This window comes from Amia ocellicauda, chromosome 8 (genome assembly GCF_036373705.1).
Source record: "Amia ocellicauda isolate fAmiCal2 chromosome 8, fAmiCal2.hap1, whole genome shotgun sequence".
NCBI classification, from domain to species: domain Eukaryota; kingdom Metazoa; phylum Chordata; class Actinopteri; order Amiiformes; family Amiidae; genus Amia; species Amia ocellicauda.
The window spans coordinates 3642993-3667950 of NC_089857.1; positions in this window are offsets into that span (position 1 = coordinate 3642993).

The following is a 24958-nucleotide window of genomic DNA, read 5'->3' on the forward strand; positions in this document are numbered from 1 at the left end:
CTAAACTGCATATCCATACATAAATACTCTTTACAGTTTACCTAAATATATCCCATATGTTGTGCAATATTGACTTTAGCAGATGATTTATCCACCCAATGTGCAGTGCACAAATGTTATGCACTGGATGTGTTGGATGCAAGTAAGGCAACCATATATTCCTGTAACAATACTCCCTAAATATCATCCAGACGTCTTCATGTGCTTTACCTATTCGTGTCAATATTTGATATACTGCTTTGACAGCAGTGTCAAGCGATGCAGTGTTCATCTCTTAAAAGTCGCCTTCACTCCCATATATATTGACCAAGATACATTCATTATTGAAACTCTGTACTGATATAGCCTAACTTTGACTGAAAAATGCATACATTAAAATACACATTAAATCCGTAGTGTTTCTCAGGTTATTCTATAAGTAGAAACATATTCTGTGGAGTGAGTTTTTCATGTCCATCTCATAAAAGAAGAGTTTATGTACGTTCCATGGCCCCATCACCCTATTTTTCCAAAAGAACCTTCGGGTTGTAGTCATAAAAAGTTGTTTTCACCACCCAGAACTGCTACTATTATTTTACATTATTATTTTATTCAAGGCACTGCCGTGTAGGCTACTGCGGAGGGCGAACTGTGCACGCACGGGGATTCCCCTTTGGAGAACAGCTCCAGAGTTAGCACCCCCGTGACATCATGGCCTATTCCTTGATCTCTGATTTCTGGTACATAGAATGAGTTCGACATGAAAACTCACTCCACAGAATATGTTTCTACTTCTATAGAATGCCCTGAGAAATTATGGATTTTTGGTGGAGTTCCCATTTAATACCACCAAAGTTTAGCAGTGCGATATTCATTTTGCACGCATGCCGCTAATGCTTGTGCGAAAATGTTTTATTTAATCCTGCCCCTGGTCTTTTGGTGTAGTGGACTTATCACTCTACTGAGTTGCGCCGTGCGGTGTGGTTTGAATCCCAAACTCCAAACCTCACAATACTGCATAAGTACTGCTACATAAGCATCAGTAACATTCTGAAGAAAAACTAATTATTTCTAGAAAATCTATATTATGCCTATACATTATTGTCATTATCAACATGCAAAATGAATAAGCTTAACAATTCAATTGACACAAATGAACTGAAACTTTGGCAGCAAATGTTTTTTTTGGTGTACAGTGCTGAGAGATGATGAACTTCACAGAAATTCCAGAATTAGCTGTTTGGATTTTGCATAGTTTGATCATATTTGAGGTCTTTCGTAAGCATAAAACAATATTCTCAAATCAGTATTGTATTTTTTTTAAATGTGTCTGGAACTGTCAGGAGATTGTTCTGTTGGCACAAGAAGAAAAACTAAAATATGAGCATATTTAACATCAGAAACTGGTGAGGAGCTGCCATTACTTTCAGAGTGAATGTGAATGCGACACAGATGTCAATATCTTTCCACAAACTGGTGTACAGATCCCTAACTGAAAATAACATTGCGATAAACACTGTGATTCTACTTTGTGAACTCCCTTCCAAGCTTTACACCCCCTAACACTTTAACTGCAGCTTCCAAGGAGAAGCAGAATTCCATAATCCTGCTTTTTTAGCTGTTACCATTACAATGGGACCTTTCTTTGCTACTTATTGACCTTTAACCTTTAAAGGTAAAGCAGACAGCTGGGGCAAACCTGATCTCATTTTCCGCCTGTGGCGTTTTTCTTTTTTTTTCCTTCTTCTTTCCGTCAAGTTCATCTTTTTTTCCCCATTTCCCTCCCATCTCCCCACCTCCCATTCCCTGTTGCTCTGCAAACATGATGAAAAATGAAAAGTCATGAAAACAGCCCCAAAGGCTAAAACATATCTGTCCATCTTGTTGACAGATGTCAGTTTAAGAAGTCTCAGTTCACCTGTTAGGATTATGTCGATAGGATCCTGGCTAAAGCATCCAATCAACCCCTAACAACTAAGTCTAAACTAAACAACTAAAATGAAAAAAAACATGATGATGTAAAGAAAATAAAAAAATAAAAAAAGACAAACAATTAAAATGAGTTATTGTTCATAATTTCTCTTCTGTCTTTTTAAATCTGATAAATAAGTCAAACTCTGAGGGGAAAAAATCCAGAATAACAGAACAGCTTGACCTTTCTTTACCCCTGGCAGCAAACCATTCACCATTCCCCACATCTAAACACAGATGCCTAGAGCTAAACACACTCCACACTTGTGAACAGGAATTCAGTTTACCAGCAGAGTAAAGGAAGAAAAGAGCCAAGTGTTGCTTTACAAATAACAATGTTCAATTTTTTTCCCCAAAGTGCACCAATAAATAATGGTTCTTTATATAAATGTCTTCAATTAATTAATCTGTAGAGGTCATTGAATAAATGCCCACATGGAACAACCTTTTCCTCTGAAAAAAAAAGTGAAATGTAAATTTAAAAAAAAAAAAGTACTTTGCACACTCTTTTGCAGTGCATTGCACATTTCTCTCAAGTTAATGCCCCCAGCGGCCCTCACAGTCACCTGGTCTTAACCCCAAGGACATTTTAAGACTTAATAGTAAAATGGCACAAAATTCAACCTCTATTGCATTTCTGTTTGAGATATTAATAAACTACATTCTAAATCCATAATATATTCTGTGTCTTCATTTCTTAAATATAAAGAACCATAAGAAATATTGTTATTTAATACTTATTTTTTCTAACTAAACAATATACAGGAAAACAATACTCATTTGGATCATCAAACAATAAGAATATTTGCAAATATTGTTTGAACTATATATTCCCTAGTATGAAAGACATGCTTGATATATGAAAGACCAAGTACATTGTACTGCCAGTAGATGTTAAAACGTGTGACATTTCTTCCTGAGGAATGTGGCTAGACCATTTGTATGACAAAAAATTAGGTTTGTCTAGCCAAGTCCAGTCCCTGCTCTCTCTCTCTCTCTCTCTCTCTCTCTCTCTCTCTATATATATATATATATATATATATATATATATATATATATATATATATATATATATATATATATATATATATATATAATTTAACTAAAAGCAATGCACAAATTGTAACTGTGTGCTATAACAAGTGACTGAACTGAATAACTGAATTCAGACAGCAATCCAACAGTATTTCCCTAATACCAACATTTAACAGAAAAATAGTATTAAAACTTGCCATAACTGTAGCAGTCTGACTTTCCTAAGTAAGTTTTCTTTCAGACATAGCACATTTTGAGGTAAGCTGTCATTGCTAACTGGATTTACTTTCCCAAATTAGGGCAAAGGGTCATTTGACTCCTTATTATTACCTGTTTCTCACAATTGTGTATATGTGCAAAAACAACAACAACAAACATTTAGTGTATGGATCTGGATCTGTAAAACTAGCTGGTTTTGTTGCCAAATGGTTAGAAGTCTTGCAGTGTTCTAGATACAAACTGGAAGGTAAATCCTAATGGACAAAACAAAACAATGATTGAAATAGTTTCAATGCAAAGTCTACATGAGTGGCTGCATTATTTGTATTCCTGTGCCTGTGGTTTAGTTCCATTTCAACACAAGCATTGTGAAACCCTCTGAAATGTATGGGATTTGAAGAAGTTTCCCCAAATACTTTCTTTCATATGGAAAGCAAAGACAAATAAAGCCTGTTAAACGTACATTTCATATATACAGACTAATGGTCAGTGAGACCGTTACATAGCGGGATAGAAAGACAGAATGACATATAGATAGATAGGCTGATAAATATTTCTAAAAACCGACAGATAGCTGGGCAGGCAACATAAACATTTGGATAGTTTCTGCTGCTCTTTTGTGCAGACCGTGAGCCTGGGAGCTTGGAGGGAGGCCGCAGGGTGGATCATGTTCCTACGAGGCCTGTCGCAGCCCAGCTGTCTCAAGTCCAAGCTCTGAGTGAGGAGGAAGGGGAGGAAGGGCAGGATGGAGAACCGGGGCAATAACTCCAGCAGTTGTGCTACACAGCAGTCCCTTTTCGTTCACCCGACACCCTTCAACTGGGTCAGGTTTCCAGCACAGGGAATTCACATAACATGTAGGGATGTGGGTTCTGCACAGACAAAAGGCACGGTCCTAATTTCATATGGTTCCCCTTGCACTTGGAGGACTGTTAACCTCAGCCCCTAGTGTTTCACTCTCAACTACAACTGCCAGCAATTGCCAAGGTGTCTGTCAGTGACGTTGGTGAATCCTGAATGTACATGTGTAGGGTTCAGCATGATGCCTATGTATATGTATGTAGAGAAGTACCAATACAAAAAATGAAGTCTCTATTACAGCAGTGATCCCATCTGTTACTAAGGTGAGAAGAGTGTGATGATTTGTTGTTGTTGATTCTTTGTATATATTCACCATGAGCAACTATTATTTTAACAGCCTGCCAACAGGTAAAGCTCTAATAAGATGGATCCCAAGAAGTAGAGACAGGTTGCTCAGTCTCCGTCTTGCTGTAATTGTTTCTTAGAAGACAGAGATTGCATATATGGATTATGCTGTAGCTCCCACCTTCTCGCCTGCCCTCAGATATCAACAGCTGAGATCACCACTGTATCGATTACTAGAGATGGGTGTACCAGGACCATGTGCAGCAGGGTCAGTGAACTGTGTGGAGAAATGATGAGGCATCCACAGTTAAACTTGGAAAATGAATCCCCAGGTGATTGTGAGTCAGCAGGTTATCATGGCCAAGATACTGCATTTTACTTAAAAATATCAATTTTTAAGATAATCCTTAAGACTAATTCCAGCCAATCTGACTCATAAATCAACTGACTGTAGCCTTTAACAATGCTGTAATAAATGATTCACACCATCAGTAATAGTGAATATAATAATAATGCACTATTTTGTAGTGGTCTGAACATAGTTCCCCCTTTATCTAAGAGTTTCCAATAATGGGAAGCTGAATCCAATATTGTTTTTTTGTATTGGATACGTTATAGTTGTCAGTGTCATTATTCATAAGACAGTTCCAAAAGCCAAATGGTTATGTTTTCATTTTTCACAAAAAAGTCACTATTAAAGCATGATTAATTCTTCACAAATCCTGAGGGTGTTGCTTTAAGCTGCTGGAGGAGGTTACCCAAACAACACCCACAGACTGCTTCTAAATCCATTGCTATAATAACCAAGCCACAGAAAAACAGCCGCTCAAGATGGTCTCTTGGTACACTGTCAGCAGAATGATGTCATTCTATTGTTCTGCTCCTACTATTAGTGTATGTAGGTAGGTAGGTACAGTATTCACTTATTTTACATTTCTCCCACTTGTCATTGAAACAAAAGAAAGCCTACCGTATTTATGCACACATTATTGTAATAACTGGGACAAGGAGGTTTATAATATAACTCTTTTTTTGCAAATGTGACTTGAGATAAAGTTCCTGAACCGTCTTGGTATCATACAATCAGATAAAAAAAGGTGTAAGGCAAAGCAAAGAATAAACAAATAAACACATAAATAATAAATCAGGAAAGCTTACATTTTCAAATACGTACAAAAGGGAATTTGCATCATCAAAATAAATATTAAATGAAAGCACAGGCAAATGCAGATGGGGCAAAGCAGAAATTCCAGGACATGTTTTCCTCTTATTTGATTACATTTGTTGCTATTTATTTCACAATCCCAACCTTATAACACTCAGGCTTCCTACCTCCTTCTCTTTCTAAACAATAAGGAGTTATTCCAAAAATTAATTGCTCTGAAGCTGTAAGCAGGCTGCAGATTTATGGCACATGACAGAACATTCACATTTTTTTCCCTGACTACTCGATTAGAAAATGCACCAAGCAGAGCCAGCAGCCGAGCATGCATTATTTAAGTGGTTGGTGTCTGGCGACAATCTGGAAGCAGCAACTGTTGTGGTAGCCTGCAGGAAAAATCACACTTTGCGAGTGGATTTCTTTCACCTTTTTCTGCCCACAGTGCACATCTCTCCCATCACCAGCTGTAGAACACAGAGGAAATCTCTGACCTGGAAAATGTGGGACAAGTGACACAAGGTGACCCCTGAACGCTGGGTTAGGCCCAATTAATTGAAAATTTTGCTCAGCCCTGTCTCTTTCAATTTTCCAAATCCGCTGGACAAATGATTAATGTGTACACTGGCAATGTGAAAATATTTTTAACCCTATTAAACTCAACCAAGGGTAAACCAAGTGTATGCTTATGCTGGCATGGTATCAAACTAGCCCTATTAAATTTGATTGGAGGTGGATGGTGGGGGACTCTTGTGTAAACAGGATACATAAGGGCATTATTTTTTAAATCCTGCTTACAGGAGGCTTAAAGGTAAAGTTGAATGGCATTAAAGTTAAGTATTAGTGCTATGGCAAGACAGGTTCAAAAGTTCACATCCAGGTTTCCAACTTAATCCGCTGTCCATTGAAAATAATATAGCCAAGATTAGTACAGTGACCTTCTTTCTTTTTCTTTTTTATATGTAAAGCTGTGATGCTTTTAATGCTTTTAAAGCATGCTGGATTAACAGCACTTATTTATTCAACTACAGCTAGTTTGTAGATGAGAGGAGGTTTTAGAAAAACAAAACATGTTGTCTTGCAGGCACCTTTTCTAGGGAAAGTTGAGAAAAAGTGCACAGACTTAGAAGTAGTGTTACAAAGCTGCCAGACAGCCACAAACAAACAGAAAAGTCACTTAAGACAGAGCGCTAGCTAGGCTACAGTAAAGAGCTGTCCGGTTTAAGAACTAAGCTGTGGACAGGGACAATGGGATGGCAATGACATTGATCCCTCTTGGTTTACACCCAAAATCATAGTTAAAATAATTAATCAATGAAGAGGATTTCATTTCAGCTTCATTTCCCACACCTGCATGGTCCTAATATTGCAGTGCAATATAAGATAGTTTGTTATAATACCCAGACAAATGTGGATTTAATTTCCATTGCAAGGTAAAGATGTTTGTAGAAAGCCTTTGATTGGAATCTGCCTAGCAGTGAGTGTGACAACTGTTAGTACTTTACAATATGGACACTTGCCCAGCAGGAACAGGGCAGCAGTGAGCACACACAGACCTTTGCAAGCACCCTTTGAAGGGGAAATGTCTTTCAATCATGGCTGACCTGGGCTGGGACTCAAAGGGAAACCTGAGGGTGAAAGATTCCCTCGCTTTGTGTTTTGCTGGCCAGCCGACTCGTTGGCCCCTTTTTATGTGGTTATGTTTGCCCTTGTCCAGCTAACTCATGAGAAGAGCTGACTTTATGAGTAATTTTCAAAGCAGGGTTACTTCCATTTTGTTCCAAACTGGCTCAGCAGGGGAACGTCAGGGCCAAATTCCTTACGCTTTTCTACTTTCATCTGCTAAGCTTGAGTTGGTAGAGCCCCGTTAACTGTTTGTGTAAGTGTGTGTGTATAGGCATAACCCACATTTATCACCACACTGGATAGTTTTTCCTTTGCAGAATAATAAGGAAAAAGAATAAGAAATTATGTATGATGTATTTGTGGCTACACACATATCTAATTAAAATTACATTCTGATTTAGTAAGATAAAAAAAAACAACTTTGATCTCTGCTGAGATGTTTAATTGTCACTGTTACATATCCTGTAATTTGCTTGGATTGTTTTGTTAGGCAAGTGATTTTCTTGTTCATGCTTAAGCACTTCCACTATCTTGCCAAGAAAAACAACTGTTTAAATTAAGTGGTCGGCTAATTCAACAGAGTGGAGGTACACTGAGCTTTTCAGAGAAATCTGTGGATTCCCTTTTGGATACATTTAAAACAAATACATAAATAAATACATAAATAAAAAAGACAAAGAGAAAACGTTTTTGTTTTTTGATGCTTGGTAGCTTCGAGAAGACTATAAAACTCCTCGCAGGTCTTACAAGCTGTTGTTCTACTGCTGGACTTCATTTGAACACTATTTCATTTTCAACCTCCTAGTGTGTGTGTTTGTGTGTAGGTAGTGGTAGACAAATTGAAATATAATGCTCATACTGCACGTGAGTTGTGTTGGTGGTGGTCTCTACTACTTGACATGTTAAGTTACTTTAAGTCTTCTTATACACTGCATACATTTATAAGTAGTCATAAGATCTGGGGAGAAACAAATATATACATGTATACAACAGCCGGGCTAAAATGAATTCACAATACCTGCTTTGTCTAAACTAAAATTTAAATAAGCATGCACGAGTACCATCTAAACTTCATAAAAATGCTACATTAATCTTCACAAACAAATAACAATACCACCCCCACAAAAAAAAGAGTAAAACTGAAACAAAATTGTAATTTCAGGGCATTATCATTTTAAAGACCAACATGACTGGAGAATATCCTATTATGAAGCTTTGTGTTCTTTCCATGAACATTTCGCCCAGTGGCTCAGCCTGTGGCAGCCTTCTCTATGTAATTAAAAGAGGGGATTAAGGTGCACATTCATCCCTGACACTCTAGATTATCACAACATAATGTCACAAGGTGCAGCTGCATGCTCTGAGTGCCTGACCTCCCTGCACTGGGCTGCCAGTCAGCTGAGGACACACCACTAACGTGCAAGCAAGCAGGGTCACTGGACCTCTCTTCCCTTCTTCTTTTTCAACAGCAGGTTGAGACATATTTATCCATAGAAATCCATCTTTAATTGCACATTAAAACAAATCAGCGGTGGCAACTCTCTAACGCTCAAGGAATTAATTCCAACACTAGACTACATCCCTCACTAGACTTTTTTTGCCCCTGAGTGGCCAAAAACGGCACTGAACGAATGAATGTAATCAAATTCTATTGGTTCTGGAAGCTTTCTATCTGTGCTGTAGCTGTCCAGATGTATTCAGACAAAAAAAAAAAACATCTCACATGTGGCCCTACCTGTATAGTGTCTACGATTGGTGTCACTCCTGGGGAAACACTGTAACGTCACAAATATATCCCCCCAAAAAGGCAGGACAGTACAGAGCATTTCTCAGCATTGAAAAGAAAAGTCTATTAGAAGGACTTGCCAGGTGTTCCAGGTGGGAAGGAAAACTTGCAACCCCCCTCTACCCCCCACCCCCACCAGAATGAACAAAATCCAGATGCAAGCTGTTCAAGGTGGATTGAGCCCAGAGACGGGCTCAGTCTGTTGTGACAAGCACCAGATGTGTTCCATTGACCTGAATCCCTGAAGTAATAGACATGTCACGCTGGTCCACATCACTGAGACCCACCACACTATCAATGACACACCTGGTTCCATTCACACAGCAATGCATTGTGGGCATCAGTGTCATGTTGTTTCTCTTGTCTAAATGCCAATTTCTCTTTTAAAGTCTCCCTTGTGGGGCAAGGCAAAACAAGAATTAAATAGAGCTAAACTCAGCAACATTATAAACTTAAATCATGTATTGTATGTATCCTTTTGTTAATTAAAATGTTATCATCATGGAAAGGAGAGAAAGTGATCCGATTTCAATCTTTTTTTTCAATTTGTTTTTTAATAATTCAGAATTAGTTTAAGTAAATACACCTGCTTGACCTTCAAGTACCCAAAAGGTCAATGTCATTCAAACATTTGAAGATCAATAATTAAATTACCTTTGGTGCTGAATAACTTCAATTTGGTAGCATCACAAATTGCTTCCAGCTTTTTTCACAAAGAGCTCAATTCAGCGTTTTTTTCCTCTTTACTAAAGTATTTCATTAGCGCTGTATTTAAGTATATTTAATTCCAAAATCTAAATGTAAACAAACATGATTTCCTGTAAATGTAATTGGTAAGATGTCTATTATGGTATGTGCAGAAGGAGTAACTGACTAAAACATGTTTATATGTTTAATTTAATTTCAACAACATAATTTATTGACTACTTAACTTTTAATTATATATATATATATATATATATATATAAATGTACATATATAATAATAACAAATACTATAGTTTGTACTTTGTGGTAAAATATATTACATTTAAGAGATCAAACATCAATTGTGTATGTATTACTATATATATATATATATATATATATATATAATTTTTACTAAATAAATGCATACAGCACTGCACAGTAGTAAAACAAATGGCACCTGATACAATACAATTTGTATCATAATGATTACTATAATAAACATTATTATTATCATTGTATTTTTCATTTTAAGACTGTAAAATGAATAAAAAACCTTTAAGAAATAGCATGTAATTGTAGGATGCTACAGAGAGTTCAAGTCTCTTAATTTACCAATTTTCCAGGAACAAATTATAATATTCAGCATGATCAACACATACATTTGTAAAATTGATGTAGGTGCTTATTCGCAGGTATATATAGTGTTGTGTATGACTTTATTTTTCATAGTTGACAACCTGAGAATCAGCCCATAGCTGTAAGTCCAATGTAAACAATGTAGAGTTGTCAGCTCCTATGTACACCATTGGGCAAAGTGGGCTTGTGGTGACCACAAGGATGCTGTTTGTCCAAAGCCCCTGAAGGGTCACATTAAATCAAAACTCAGACCCAAATAAGCCTATGGCAAATAAATAAACCACCATCCACAGACATATTGTGATTTTTGGTTGGCGTGTGGGTCAAGCTTTTGGTGAGAACTCAAAACTGAATGGCAAACGTATTATGACATTATGAATTTAGGAAGTAGCTACTTCTGCAACTATTTCAATTATGACCTCATATCAGTCTTATTTTACATATTTAGTTAGTTAGTTATTCCTTATTAAGGTTTTTCCTTACCCATTCATTAACTTTTATGATGTGTCTGGCTTCAGATCACGCATCCTGCAGATCGTTAGGGGATTTTCACACTCTGCATCTTTAACTAGTTTGCCAGTTTAAAACTGGTGAAACCTTAGCTTTTCAGAAAGGCAACTGGCCTGAGCCAAATTAATGAATAGACACAATTATTATGGACTTTCTGGGATGTCACATTGGCTGACATTGATTACAAGTGTAGAATTACTTCTAATTATTATTCAACCAAAATCTGAATTAATCTTTTTTGTTGCTGATGCTTTTATTTCTGTTTTTCTCCGCCACAACTCACTTTTTTCTTTCCGTTTCACTCACTGCAGTGACTCAAAAGAGAAGTCTTCACTGCCTCCCAGTTCTTTATGCCTTTATCGAATAGTACTCGGAGATTATGCTTTACACTTGTACAGGAATGAAGGCTGTAGAAGGAAGTTTACTATTGCTTGACTGCAACTGTGTACCATTAAGGACAACTGAAGCCATTCATTGGGTGGGATTCAAACTTATTTCTTCCTATCCTAAAGAAATAAACAAAGGGAGAGAGAGACAGGGAAAAAATGGCAGAAAAAAGTAATCTCCTAGTTTGATAGTCAGGCTACTGCCTCTCTGAGGTTCGTGTAACAAACACCAGTCTAAAGATTAACAATAAATGGGCACTAAAGCTGTTGGAGTGCTCAATGCAAATTAGATTTTTTTTTTTATCTCAGGGGATTCTACAACAGAGACAGAAAGAGACTGCCACTCCAGAGGTGGAGCACCTCTTAATTTAACCACTTAAGTGCCAGTGAGAAGTGTACTCTGTAAAGCACACCTTTGATTGCTGTAATTGAGCGTTTTGAGGGAGCTCTTGGGTTGCCATAGAAACTATTTCTTTTTTTTTGGTAAGAGGGAGAGGGTTAAGCTTGAAATTTAAAGCTTTTTTTATTTTTTCTGCACAGCAGTCTTCCCGAGAAGGATGAGAATTTAATGATTTTAAAGTTGTAAGGGTGATGGGAAGTCGGAAAGGCCTGTTTAAATGATAATTTAACACTCCTGAGACTCTTTATACAGCTACCAAAGAGCGGAATACAAAACGAAAGTGGAATATGGCAATTTGTATAAAATCCTCAGAAATGCCAAAATAAACCAGGCATTAGTTACAATTATTGCATTTCACCTACTCTTGGTAGAAAGGCTTTAATAACCCCTCATTTTTATGAATGGTTTTCCAATGAGTGTTAATGACATTTGTGCCTTCAGAGATTTAATACAATATTGTGGAAACAATACATCACCTTTGCATTAAAACACAAGTTTGTTTTATTAATCAACAACTCAAAGGGAAAGAATAATTTTGCTATATGTCAAAACAAAGAACAGACTCTTAATTGCAATGGTAGATAGTCACTAAAGTATCTGTTTATCTGGCATTCTGTCTGCAATGTTGAATGCAGGTGTATTGGAGAAGTAGAACAAACCGATCACAAATTAAACTGGTGGACAGATATTGTAATGTCCATTTTCTGGTCTATTGTTAGGTAATGCACTAGGTTTTCAAGTCAAAGGTTTCAAATATTGCATCAGCTATATGGAACAAGATGAAAACTGTGGTGATGAGTTATAGGAATGTATTTGCATAATTGCCAGATTGATAGATATTTTTTGTTTAGGGTAAATGACTAGGAATGAGTCTGAATAACAATTTAATAAGTTTTCTTCAACAGAGGGACACACACATGGGCGGACTGGGACCAAAAGATGGCCCTGGACTTTTACCAAGTGGGACAACAGCTGGTGAATTCTGTGTCTCAATAAAGTGCGGTCTGGGGGGCGGTGTTGATGTGCGGTTCTGGTTGCCGACAAAGTGCAGTCTGGGGTGGATGGGGGCTGGCGATGTGCAGTCTGCTAGTCTACATGGGGTGACCGGCCCACATAGGAATCGACTGGCCCACTTAACTAAAAAAACTAAAAGCAGTGGTCTCTTAATTTTGTCCAGAGCTGTATATATATATATATATATATAGATAGATAGATAGATAGATAGATAGATAGATAGATAGATAGATAGATAGATAGATAAATAGATAGATATAGACATATCTACAAAAATTTACTAATTGTAATTGCTCACTTACGCACAATTGCACACAATTTTGGATAAGTGCATTTTAACACCAATGTGCAAAAGTACCTTGGGATTCTTATACTTATACTAGACATACATGGTGTGGAATTCTACCCTCCTTTTACACACATCTGTAAATTAATCAATCATAATCATAATTATTAATAAAGATGTTTACATTTTACAGCACGTAAAACACACAAAGAATTTTGTGAGGTACATATGAGGAAATCCTTCCCGGTATGCAGCAGTTTAGTGCTGCCAGTCATCTGCCGCAATGTATTCATGTCTGGCTGGTTTCAGTTTCTGCGTTCATAAATTCATTGTGAAGCATAATTATTGAATGTCAGGGGATGGTCTGGCTATCCTTTTCCTCACTGAACGCTAAATAAACTCTTTATTTAGCTATCACATTCCTAAACGCACTGTGTTTGCCTGTAAATAGGTTTGGACACCTCCAAGATCAAAGGCACTGCCATTGAGGTGCAATTACCCAGACTTCAGCCCTCCACCCCTCTGCTAATGGTTCCAACAAAAGGAGGCTTCAGTTTCAAAGAACAACTGTGGAGAGTCAGAGCGTGGCCAAGAGCTGTCAGAAAACGTGTTCACTGGATGCTTTGCAGAACGCGGAGAAGTTACATGTGTGGGTTACTTGCAAATGACTATTAGGTAACCCTTTATCCCTTCTTACAGTTTAATGTTTTTTTTTTCCACTATTGTGGTTATTATAGGGGGGGTTGGTTGCTTGAATATGTATGGCACTAGATGGTGCAATCCTTTTTGAAGTGTGCCTCATTGATAGTAGTAGTAATGTATTACTTTATTTATGAGAAATATTTGAGTTTGGATGTGATTAGTTGTAGCATTAAAACAAAAGTTCTAAAGGACACTACTTACTATTACCATTTCCTGAACTACAAGAACTAGCTGTGGGTTACATATGAAAAGCTTCCCTACTTCTCATATATATATATATATATATATATATATATATATATATATATATATATATATATATATATATAAGTCTGAAGTATTCAGTGTTCCTGTAAAAATGTGACTGTAATGCAGTCTGTGTTCTGTCTCCTATGATGTATCTGTGTGCAAACAGCCCCACTGTTAGCCATTAGGTACCTATTAGCACTGATTATCTTCTGATAGCTGTGCAGCAGTTGGTTTCACTCAGTTTGACAGTCTTGGTGCTTTGTTTAACCTTTAAACTACTAGGGCAACAGCACAGCTGACAGAATAGGAGAAATAATTAGAGACAATTTAACCGCGGAATGGGAAAACAAAGGCAACATGGAAATGTTTAAGATTCTCTTGAAGACCGCTTAAAATACGCCTCCTCAAAACTTTTAGCGAAACAAAAAACTGGATTACAAAACCTTACATCAGTCCCCTACAGGCTTAAATCTTTTCCCAATAGTTTTCTGCATCTTGAAAGCTCTTGTTTTAGCCGCACACTTCAGTAAACTTCTCTTGCAAAGCTTTTTCAAAACAGACCCTTTTTTAATACATATATGGTTCTTATCTTTAAACAGAATTCCATTATACATTTTTTGTGATAAAGGTTGGACACTGATTGCCTGGTACTTGCAAATATTCCCTAGGACCCTTTACAGATCTGGAAGACAGACATATTCAATTTACAGTTATCACAGTCTATAAGAAGGTACGTATTACCAAAAGATTTTGTCCCCTGTCTGCATTTCTCTAGAATTTTAAGGTTTCATGAGATTCCTTGTATTTTCTGAAACAGGCAAGAGTAAATTGGACACTGTTCATACAAGCTAAATTCAGCAGAACTGATGCAATGTTTTTATTATTTATTCTCAATTTTTTTAGACTCTTAAAAGGGTCAAATTACGTTGTTCAGTGGTTGTCGAACATTAGTGTTTTAAATTTAATTTATGCTAACTAAGAGAAGTCATTCAGACAGATACATCAACTGAATTTACATACCATCGTGCTCTGCTTTGACATAATGCTGCAATTTTTCCAGTCATTTCTCTTAATTGTAGTCAAATGTTTTGTGTAGGTCAGGAGATGTTGTATTCATTCTCCTGATTTATATAAAACATTCTGTTTGGTGTATTCTTGACACAGCAGAGCTTTCCCAACATTGAAGTCTGACTTCCAGCTGTGCCCAAGGGAGGTTAGGGGAAGGACATGATACGTTTCTTTTTTTTCTTTTTTCTCCCACACATATAACCATTATTTTAATTATAAAGCCAAGTCAAGTCAGCTCTTCTTTTTTTCTTATAGTTGCAGTAGAAAACATCAAAATGATGCCATCTGATTTATTAGAATTAGGGACACTGAATGTACAATTTCTATGTATTTATAACAAATGTATCACTTTGCTTTCAGAAAGGTTTGAAAAAATTATTCCAAATTCCCAATTTTACTTTCAGATTGAGAACTGATTTATATATATATAAAATGATGCTCAAAAATCATGTTGTGCATCAACACAGAGGCACTTAAACAAACCAGAGGAGGGGGAAAAAATGCTTTAGCAACCCAAACCAGAGATAACTTCTTACAACATTGTTATGGCATGTACAAGCTGAGTCCTGATTGTACCCTTGCAGCTTGCTGACCTATAAAAAGCATACTAGATATACTGTCCTTTATCAATAACAGAATGTCAGTTTACTTCTGGGCAAAGTAACTCACAAGCATGATGGAGTAAGGTGGAAGAAAACAAGACAGTGTTCACACTTTGCAACTTTTCTGTGAAAATGTTTTATTATCATTATATACATACATGAAAGGTGTGACCTCTCCCCTCAGACTTGTGACTGTGCACTGAACTCTGAAAAGAAACCAAGGGTGGTCAAACCTTCCTCAACTTGTGAAAATGAAAACTTGCTTCCCAAAAGAAGAAAACTTAAAACTGTGCTATATAAGGTTGTGTGTGTGTGTGTATGTTGATTAGGACTGGGGGTGGGGGGCTAGGGTAGAGGGATCGGAGGTTATAAATCACATCATCGACAATTCTATTCATTCTGTTTACAATTTGATCTGAGATACAAATGCTTTCTTCCTCTGAAGACCTGAGTTAAATTCAAGCTTGAGTTTTAGTGGTTGTGGAGGAAGTTTATATTGCAAAATAAATGGGATTTTTGAATGCTACATCTGCAAGCATTATCTGCATTATAAGTTAATTTAAAGTGCCACTTCTGCCTTCTGTAACTATCCATAGGTTGTGGTTTGGTTAGGTTTTTAAAGATGTTTTGGCAGGCACAGCCATGAATCTTCATGTTAAGTAAAATCTTAAGCCATTATCACTTAAATCAGAGATCATATAATAATAAAAATAACAATAACAATAACAACAATAATAATAATAGTAATAATATAATATTTTATAAGGATCCTTGCTTGTTCTGGGAATAAGGACATAGTTAAATACACATATGTCTCCCTTCCAGATGTACAATAGATACAATAGCTAGAATCTGAACTTTTAAATGAAGGGGACTCCAAGTTGAAAGGGACTTGTCCGTGAAGGGGAATCCAAAAGTCCAATGGGAGCCCTACCCCAAACTCCTATGTTCATTAAAACCCTTCTAGATGTCATATCAGATTATTGAAACCATCTGCAAACATTCTATAAGGAAAAGTTAATTCCCGTTACCTTGCTAACATTATTTCACAATTGAGTAGCATTTGCGAAAGGTCGCCAATATGACTCAACTGTAACACACAGTCTCCTCAGGGAATCTGATTTTTCAGCATCTCTCACCGTGTTTTCTCGAGACAGACGGCAGCCTTGAGGACACACACACCAAGACATCTTCAGTGACTGAGCTGGGCTGATAAATCATGAGTCTGAGGACTCGTTAACAACACAGAGAAAACCTGGGGAGGGGGATACACAAATGGCTGAAGCAAATCCTGGCGATGTGCAACACTGTACTTCTTCTAGCTCTTTAAAATGTTGCTGTCTGAGCACTCCCATGTACATGTGCATAGTTCTGTTGGAATGCCAATCCGCTTTTCAAATGTAAAATTGTCACAGTACTTATACCCCAGGCACAGGTTGAGTAAAACATGTGCATTACATATGGACAGCTGTACAGAATAACTGAGTGTTCATAGTAAGTCACAGACAGGAATTGTATTGTATCAGAACTGGTTTCACTTTGACCTTAGCAAAATGAGCATATGTTGTACTGAATAATGATGTAACTTCATCATTAAGCTAGAGCAAGCAACTAATTGCATACTATTTACATTAGGTTTTTGTAAGAAAAGTGTAGAGTGCATGGCTTCATTTTTTATTTGTTTTTTGTTTTGAGGAACTGGCTTTTAAAACATGATCTAACTAATCAACATTTTGGGGGGAAATTTTAAACAGAAGTAATGTTACAATAGCACTATGCATTATGTAGTGTCCAATGGTGCTCATATAAAATGTATACTGCTGCCCTATGACAAATGTCATTTTAGTTTGGAAATGTAAGTTATGATAAAATAATTAAAAAAGAGATTGCAGTAACAGCAACACAAGTTTTGGCTTCCAGTGTGTCTGTCTCTCATTTAAACCAAGAACAGAAGCAATGGAAACTGGCCTAAAAGAGCACAATCACAGCAATCTTGCATCAAAGTGTCTGGATTGCTCTCCGTGTCTGTGCCTGGCTGGACTGTCAGCAGGAAGCGACGGGCAACCAAGACATCCTGCAGCACCTTGTTCTAAAACTCCAGGCCTGGAGGGCCCAAGTCCAGCAGGATTTATAGTTCTCTTTAAACCAACACCTGCCATAAGACCCAGTGAAAGGGATTAAACTGGTTCAGTTAGAGTTCCTGATTCAGACTATACAGATGGGATTATTTTTTAAATACAGAGCGATATAGGAGTCAATTTAATTTATTCAGGCTCCTGTTAAAAATCTGGTTCTACACACACACACACACACACACACACACACCAAAAAATATGCTGGCCCATTTGAAGCCCAATGTGCCTAATGAAGAAATGTGTATCACTTGGTTTTATTGCATTACATTTTAAAGTGCCTTGTTTTCCATTTCCATCTGGATGTTGATGATAACTTTATTATAAAAATCCACAGAGAGAGTAGTTGCTACCATGAGGACATCAGAGAAAAAGGGGACAGGAGAGGATTATCCACAGCTACAAATTCAGAGAAAGGGCGCTCTCCATCTTGGGTTTCTATAGGTGAAAACATAGTTATTAACTGTACAAACATGTTCTGTACAATAACGCTACATAGTAAAGCACTTCGGATTGGAAGTGAAGTTTGTTAGTGATCAATAATGGCAAACCAGACAAGCATGGTCAAACACAAGGCATCATGGTAAAGCAAGGAATAAGTCATGGGGACTACAAATGTAAAGTTATGATGTAAGTCTCATCAAAGAATTGAAAACGAAACATCTCGGCAATAAACAAATTAGCATTTCCTCATGAGCTGCTTAAAACACTAGTGGCGAACCAACAGAATGAATTCAAATTCAAGTGCTCTTTGTGTAATTATTGATTGTATTAAACCATAGATTGTATTAAACCATAGATTGTATTAAACCATATTCATGGAGGTGTTACCTTCTAATCCCAGCTCTGCCAATTACTATTCATTAAGCTGATGATATTCCCCTGTTCACGATCTCTGGAACCATTTCAAAACTGTTGCCAAAGGTGGAGAGGTTCAAGGACAGGTGAGTTTGATTGAACTGAATTGATAGAGGTGTTATCAGAAGATCTCACCTTGATGAATATATTATTTGAAGCCAAGTCTGAAGGCAGCAGAATGAAAGCCAGTTCCTACATATGGAGATAAACTTCCGCAACCACTTGTGTGTTCTATATTGCTTTTTTGCATTGCAAGAATAACCCTTGTTTCCAACAGCACTCAGCCATGTCACAGCACTCTGACCTCGCATCCGTCACACAAACCTCTTTGCACTGCATATCTCTGATTAGGAGAAATAATTAACTTTTCGGCAGGGGAAGGATCCCTGTGATGACTTGTTTCTCTGAATTTCTCCAGTCCTGCAACTCAGCCATGTAAATAATAATGTGCAGATAATGACTTGTCTAAGTGGCTTGCCAGGAGCTAGTAAGTATTTACATTAATCCACCAGCTCTTTTTAAGCAGGAGATTCACTTATCTGTGATCTGTTGGGGCAATGCTGCAAAAATCCATGGTCCCTTATCTGTAAATACATAGCAGGTTTACAGCCGTCAGGTCATTACTCTCTTGAACTTTCAGAATGACACTCAATTTTGAGGTGTTTATTCCTTGGTGCAGGGCAAGCACACACACGGCTGTTTGGGTTGTTTTATTTTAAGAATGCCGTGCTTAGGAAAGTTTAACTAATACAACCGTCTTCTTCAGTCAGCAGAACAGTTGGTGTTAAATTACATTTAATATCGCTGACAATCTTACAACACCTGTTGTTGCCCTGTAGTGGAGCAATGTTCTCAGTTAAGCTGACTTTTAGTGGACCACAGGGTGGTCTAATCTGGATATGATATTTGATATATAAAAATATTCACCTTTTTCAAAAGGTTTTCTTTTATGAGAAAGAAATTCCTTGATATATATATCGATTATATACCAAATTGCAGACCTGACCTTCATTAGCTTGTATCCCAGTGGAACATGGCGAAAGTAAATATTTATTGCCCTAAAATACACCATGTGCGGTTGGAAATGATTTCATGCTCCAAGCATTTGTTTGTAGCATAATCTAGGAGAGAGGTAATGGAAGTACAATTGGTCATAGAGTCTGCAAAGCACACTTAAGTTGTAGCTCTGCTGTTCTTTACTTGTTCTTGACACATTCTAATAATGACTATTTTATTACAGAGAACATAGTCTGTAAAGAATAAATCACATTTCTTTATGAAAAAAGTTGGCATAATATTATTACTAATTGCAAGTATTTATTCACCTTTACTATTATTTAGTTTAATTTTAAATGAAAATTGGATAATTCTTATACTTTAACGACTGAAAGAACCCACAAGAACCAAGCAAGAAATTCAAGGTATATTTATACTTAGTTTCAGCAACATTTTAACACTTAATAGCAATATATCCAAGTCTAGACTTGGGTCTCTTACATATAGAAACTTGTGATTGAGACATACTTCATATGTTACAATGGTTCACAACCAATAATTTTCTAAACCCATAATGTTGGATGTGGTTTTAAAAGTCTTATCCACTTAAGTTGAAGAAACGTCAGACTTTGGAGTTATGTACTGTACAGCACCATAATCCTTCTCTTTCCTCAATGAGGTATCGAAAACCCTGACTATTATTTATGACAATTGTAGATTTATAACTAAAGGACCCCTTATCTTTAAGCTTGCATCAGCTGCCTTCTCATCAATGTCTACAACTTACCATGCCTTCTAGAACAATGTTGGGTCCTGTCTTAAATATGATATTAATATCTGTATTAATCATGCAAAATCTGACGTTATCATTAAGTTAACACTGTCCAAATTTCATGGCTTTCAAAGTCTTTTGAATTTTACACAGACCTGTTTTAAGAACAACATTTTATCACCAAGTTTATCACTTCTAGTATTTATATGGATTGATTTATTTACAATATTATTATTATTATTGTTGTTATTATTATTATTTATAATTATAATAATAATAAATATTTGAATATTCCACCCCCCAAAAAAGTAAATACCAAATATTTTTATTTGTATTTTGTTATTGAAATATATATATATATATTTCAATAACAAAATACAAATAAATATATATATATATATATATATAGTTTATTTTAATTAATCAGATTAACTAAAAACCTCAGCAGCCTACCTTATGCTTTCGAGTGGCAGCATCTTACGGGTGCTGCATTACGTTAAGCACTTTAGGCTGCTCAGCGCCCCGGGAGGGCGATAAGGAGATTAGGAGCTGATTAAAGTCCTATCAGTGGAATTCAAGCAGGAGACCTGCCAGGACATCGGCACAGACAAGTGCGCTCCTCTGCCTCTTCCCTGTTTATCTGTCACTGTGGCACAAAGCCAGATACCATCAGTACCAGAGTTTCATCAGATACTTAACACACACACACACACACACACACACACACACACACACACAACCTGACCTCAACACACCGCTGTTTACAATTTAATTTTCAAGTGCCTGATAAAGGTAGCCAGGCAGTTACATTGGATTTGTTTATCTTTTCAGTGGCAAATCACTGCAGGTCAACTCAGATTTAAGAGTCAGATAAGAAATGTATTTCCTCATTCCCCCTTTCCTTATTATTATATTTCTTATTTACTTTTTTTTACTTTAATTACTGTGAACCTGCTGACTGGGGATCAATTGTGCGACAGAGGAGTAGGAGGGGGACTGCAGAACAGCAATAAACAAATTAGTGCTGTTTTCAATGAGCCAAACTGCTGCCTTGTTGAACTGATGGTATTTGGGTCTATGCCTCCATGGGCTGTAAATTACTGTGACTGCTGTTAAAATTGTACAGGCAGACATCAGGGCCGCTGAGCCAGTATAGGCAATTAGACTGCAGCACAATTAAATACAAGAACCCACAGTGCAAGTGCAAGAGATTCAAACCTAACATTTTACAGCAGCATTGTTTAAATCAAAAGCACACACACACACACATATATATATATATATATATATATATATATATATATATATATATATATATATATATATATATATTATTGTAGCTTGGCAAAACAAATACCTTCTGATTTACATCCTAGGGTAAAGTCTAATTAATTAATTAATAAATACACAGTGTATAAGATGTTTCTGGAAAGTGTGTGTTTATTGCAGACATTATTATATGATCTGCTCAGAGAAATCATAAGTGAGAAAATCCTGTTTCATAATGAGTAACAGGTCCTACTGAATGAATGACACAGAATGGAGCCCAGTCAATCACAAATCACAGTTCTGCTACATATTTAATTTAATACATTCAATCTATGCAACACAAACAGGTAATATATCACTTAATGACAGTAGGAACAACAACAAAACAAGTAATTTACACCTACTCTATCAATTAAAACCCATAACATATTCAACCACATTAAGGCACTTTCACTTCCATGTAGTTGAGACTAATCATTTTATATTTTCTAAATCACCAAGGTGAATTTAAGGACAGAGAAAAACTTTGATTGTAAAGCTCCAGAACAGAAAATGAAGTGAGACTGGAACATCCTCATCATCATCCCAGAGGGAATAATTAGAGGTAAGAGTGAAGAAAACACCCCCCACAACAGGGTATCGATCACGTACAGAATACTTCACACTGTAAACGGTGAAAAGAGCAGCCCGCTTTCAAGGGAGAATTCTCCGGAGTCTTCATCTCGTCCTTTATGTTCTGAGTTTACCTTCATTTGGTTGTTCAAGCGCTCCGACTCAGGCCGTTTCCACCAACTGGCCCAGCCTGTGGAGCTGTGCGAGCGGTGGGGTGGTGTCGGGGGTGCAGGGAGGCCCTTTCGGAGAGGGGTGGAGGTTTCTCTAATATTTACAACATATACTTTCAACGCTTGGACATTTTTATAAACACACCATCTATAAATGTAAAGAGAGCTGTCCCGTGTGTGATGTGTGGTGGTTGGTGGGGGTGTGTGGGGGGGTGGAGGTCACTCTGTGAAAAATGTGCTGCCCTTGAAGATAACATAAATAACTTTCCTGTGTTGTTTTAACCTTCCTTTCCTGCCGCCACATCCCTCCCCTGCTTTGGATCCATCTCTGCTTTCATTACGTCCATTTTGGTATCTCCAGGAAGCATCAATTTCACTGCCTATCTCTGGCAGCTTGGATGGCAGGAGTGAGCGAAGGGACAAAGTCACTGGACTATTGAACATCAGTGTATGTTTGAAGGGGGGAGTGTGAGCTTTCTCTCCAGAACTAACAATCTCTATCAGATACAGGGACTTGGCCATTATAAATCTTCCCAGTGACCCAGGTGAACTCTTACAGCCTTAAAGCCTCACTGAAAACTGATCAGGACCCTACTTAGTTTCAACAGGCCTGCTTCTCTTGACAACTGAAGGGTTCCACAAATGCACAAAACAGATACAGTACTCGCTGGAATAGAAGTAATGGCTCTTGGAAGAATGTTTGACAACTGTTTAAGCCTGTCTATAAGCCCATTATACTGATAAATTACAACCTGGTGCAGCCACAAGTGCAACAGAACAGTGAGAGACACATAAACACACTGCAAAAAGACTTAAATCGAATGAATGAGTGTGTAACTTCAGCCCCGTCGCTTGTGATGTGACGGCGCCTTATATGGAACACCATTGTGGACTTGGGGGTCATTTTTTTCTAGTTGCAATTAGACGGCCATCAAAATCATTCAGTAATTGCTTACCATCACCTTCCACTACACCCCCCCACCCGTGGCCCCTCCTCAGCTGTGACCTGCAATTGACCGCATGAACCTAAGAGTGAGGGTCAACAGAGGTCCCGAAAGAAAAGGTCAAAAAGTGGTCACTCGTTCTTAGAGCCAAGGCGAGTGAATGCGTTGCAGTTTATTGCCGTGATTTATGTAATTAGCACAGACAGGTTAAGGGGAACTTTTCACAAAACATGCTGCACTGCACCCACGCCCCTTCAGTCCTGCACACAATCCACTTCTGAGAATAAATTCTGATTGTCCGGCAGCCCTCAGGTCTCCTGTGGCTCAGTCTTGAAGTAATTTAGCCTGTGTTCTTGAAAAAAAAAGATGAATTCCCACACTCGACCCCTGAGTGGGACAAGGTTAGTGTTCCCAGGTTTATTTAAACAATACCAATGCACCAAATGTTGCTCTTTAGAAAAAAATAAGCGACTGATTAATCGTCTAGGCAAAATATTCATCAGTAATGAATTATTTTAATGACAGCAAACTCTTACAAAAACAAAGCAGTTAAATCATATACTCCTCAGGCATGTTCAAGCATCCCTCCCCTTCTATTAATCCTAGAACTCTGTGAACTATCTAAGGACATACAATGAAAGCAAACCAGTAAAGATTTGTTCTTCTTTTTAGGGATAATTCATATTTAAAACTAATCCAATACATTAAAATTGAAATAAGGTTAAAATATGATATGAAAAAACACTGATTTATTTGTATTATTATTATGTGCATCAATAAACATACATTAATACATACATAAATAAGACTTTCATTTGAATTGCCATTGAACTAGGTATCAAATTTGTCTTGCAAACTATGGCTGAGTAACTTTTGTAACTTAAAAAAAATTGCCCAATGCATTTTACAAATTAAATTCACCTTATTTTATATTTTTACATTGCTTTTCCTGAACACCTACTGTGTTGCATCTCTAAAGTACACAATTGTACACACACTATTCCTGTACGTGTGGAAACCAACGCGTATGTGCGTGTGTGTGTGTGTGTGTAGATGAAGCAGAAGTTCGTTTTCTTTAAAGCATACAACAAATGAGCCATTTTTCTGTGAGTGAGTGCGGGGGGGGTGGTAGCACTTGAAAAGCCTGCACTGCTGTGAACCTGTAAACAAGCACGGTTTCAAAGCAGACTGTCCTTTGAGCCGCGGCGGCGCTTTTACAGGTTGAAACTGCAGCAGGCTCTTGAAGAGAAGTGCTTTACACGACTCCAAACAGCACTCAGCAGGCAACGGGTTCCTTCTACACAGCCTCACACAGTCCTCCTCAGTCAAAACCTCGCCACTCATTGGTGAGCGCTGGCAGGTGCTGGCAGTCAGAGCTCAATGGGTTTACTCACACTTGAGCCTCACTTCTCTCGAGAAAGAGAGAGAGAGAGAAAGAGAGAGAGGGGGAGAGGGGATGGGGTGGGGGGGAACTAAATGAATTGACACATCACTGTGGTCTAAAAAATATCATTACTGAAAGCTCTGGCTTTATTCCAGACTCCTCTATACTGAATGTGTAGCATTAGTTTGACAGAGCTGCAAGCTTTTAAAAGTCTGCAAAAGGGGGAAATTGTGCAGTTTTATTATTTATTTATTTTTTTGTATCATTACATTATTTGAACTGACCAAAAACAAATACAGAAAAATACAATTTGTCACTGGCAAGCTTCAAATATAGCAAAAGGCTGCAACAAGGCTAA